This window comes from Triticum urartu, chromosome 5A (genome assembly GCF_056163025.1).
Source record: "Triticum urartu cultivar PI428250 chromosome 5A, HENAU_Tu73, whole genome shotgun sequence".
In the NCBI taxonomy this organism is placed as follows: Eukaryota; Viridiplantae; Streptophyta; class Magnoliopsida; order Poales; family Poaceae; genus Triticum; species Triticum urartu.
In genome coordinates this window covers 295,924,794-295,927,232 of record NC_141877.1, presented here as the reverse complement: position 1 = coordinate 295,927,232, position 2,439 = coordinate 295,924,794, and the positions used below count along the sequence as shown (strand labels likewise).

The following is a 2,439-nucleotide window of genomic DNA, read 5'->3' as shown; positions in this document are numbered from 1 at the left end:
ATGATCAATCGACTGTTTTAAGTGAATGATGAAAGATTTCGACAGATAAGTGGTACTCTGAATCTGAAGTCCAGAATACCACAACACGCCGCCGAGATTCTTGTGTCACCTCACGCGCAGCGTGTTGTCACGTCAATTCAATGTGTGGACATGATGAATAATTTGACCAACGTATACTAGTACTGCTACTGTACTACTTACTAGTTGTATTTAGTGTCACATTTTAACCATAGGTTTAACTAACAAGTACGCATGCACTTGAAGCCTAAGTGATATATACATATACATACAAATATAGGGTAGCACTATTCTAATCCTGGGATTAGAATAACTATTTGGATCACGGCGCGTTATATATATATAGGAGCGATCGGATGTTCCTGAACCCAGCCGAACCGATACGACAGAGAAAAGAAACAGGGCCGCACTCACCCACTCCTTCCCTAACCTTCAGATTCCCTTCCATCCATTGCGCCGTCGGCCTCTCTCTCTGTTCTTCCGCAGCACCGCCAGCCTCTGTCCCCGTGCTTCCACCGCGACAACAGCCTCCCACCCCATGCTTCCGCCGCGGCGCCACCTCCCTCCCCGTGCTTCCACCCCGCGCTGGGCTCCCTTACCCTGCTTCCACCCCCTCGCCGGCCTCCGCCCCTGCTTCCACCCCGGCCACGACCTACCTCCCCCCTCCTTCCACTCCGGCAATGGCCTCTCTCCCCTGCTTCCAACGGGCCACCCCTCCTCTGTGTGCCATCCTCCACCACCGTCGCTGCCGAAACAGATCTTGCTACTATTTGCCAGGACCTCATCGATGATCTGTCGTGAGGCCCAGCGCCCCATCGTCTGGCGCGCCTGGCCCGCTCCCGCCGACCGTCTACCCTCCCTCACCACGCGACCTGCGTGCTTCCCCTATAGCCACTGCCTGCCCCACCCGTGAGGGAAACCAGCCACCCATTGCTACGTTCGCCCGTGCCAAATCCAGATGCAGTTCAGGGAGTCTTCCTGTTGCAGGTCACACCGCTCTACCTACCAGCGCCGCAGCCATGGCGGTCGCCTCTTCCTGTGCCCTTGCTCTAGGCTAGAATTGCACATATGTATTTGGACGTCGGAAAAAGTGTAAGACCATTATCTGAATTCTGAATCTACATGCTATACGTGCTTGCAGATTGGACACCCTGCACGCAATCTCCGACGCTGTAACCCACGTACGCCTGGGCGCTGCTGCTCGCGGCCAGGATCTGGCACCCAACATCCCCATCGCCTCCATGTTGCGCGAGCACCGCTGGGTGCAGGCGGCTGTCTTGTGATCGCAGGTAGAGGAGGACTCATCCTGCAGTTGGATGGCACACCCGGCATCGACGGAGAGCCACCTCCCACCGCCGACCGCCCATCCCCGAAGTCGTCTGTGGATCTCGCCTTAGCTTTGGATCCAGCGAGCACCTTAGGGGCGTGCCGGCGATGCAGGACACGTTCCTCTCCCCAATCTCTGCAACAAGAAGCCACCGACTACAGACAGCGAGCTCCTGGATCCTGGTGATCTCGCTGTCCCCAACCCACATGCGTGGCACGGACATCGTTTCCTATGACGGTTTCCGACACCCGGTGGTGTTGTTGCCATCAGCTACATCATCCGAAGGCCCTGCTCCTCGACCAATACGGCCAACCGGGCGCCGTCGATGCAGATCTACACCATCCCCGACATCTGACCTTCATGGGGTGCCAGCAGTGACCTTCATAATAGATCTATGGAGCCCCGCCCGTGGTTTAATTCGTCATCAGGCACCTGGAGCCACCTTTTTTGCAGTTCAACAACGGTATACTTTAGAAGTTCATCTACTTACTGATCGTGGGGTTTCAAAGATAATTCCTCACAAGATTTTTATTCATGAATCCGCAAAAAAACAAGAAAAAAGATTGCATGAAACATTATATTTCATTAGTGATCTTGTGCTCCATCAAAAAAGAATCCTCAAAAAAGTGTACAGCTGTAATCTTATATTGTATGATATGTTCAAATAGTTTTTTAGATTCCTTCCAATGTTACTTGTCAATGATATATGCTTACAGTTTCAGTTATATTTGGCGCTCGTTGATTTTCCACAATAATAAAAAAAGTAAAAGTGTTATAAAAATTGTTTGATGCTATTTTAAAAACATATTTCATTGCTTATGAGAATTGACCTAAATTTTTCTATTGTTTTGCACATGTTGGATTCAAGGAAAAATGTGTATAAAAAGGGTGTGATTTTGAAAGTTCAGGTATAATGAACATCGAAGTTCAAACCAAAAAATGCAAAAAGATCATGGAATTCAAAGAATAAAAACTATGGAGTTTCATGAAAAAAATTAGTAGCACACGAAGTTCATGGTTCAGAAATTTCGAAGTTCACGTGTACCACATACAGAAGAAAAATGATCAAATGAAAAAAGGGACCGCCTATCCCA

General features: G+C 49.5%; 1 long non-coding RNA gene across 1 annotated transcript; it reads left to right on the top strand.

The window, feature by feature from the left end:
• Nucleotides 1-388: 388 nt before the first annotated feature.
• On the top strand, nt 389-2,020 carry LOC147971114 (uncharacterized). The gene is made up of 2 exons (XR_015603287.1): nt 389-1,005; nt 1,160-2,020. It is a non-coding gene; the product is annotated as an uncharacterized LOC147971114 (long non-coding RNA).
• Nucleotides 2,021-2,439: the final 419 nt, after the last annotated feature.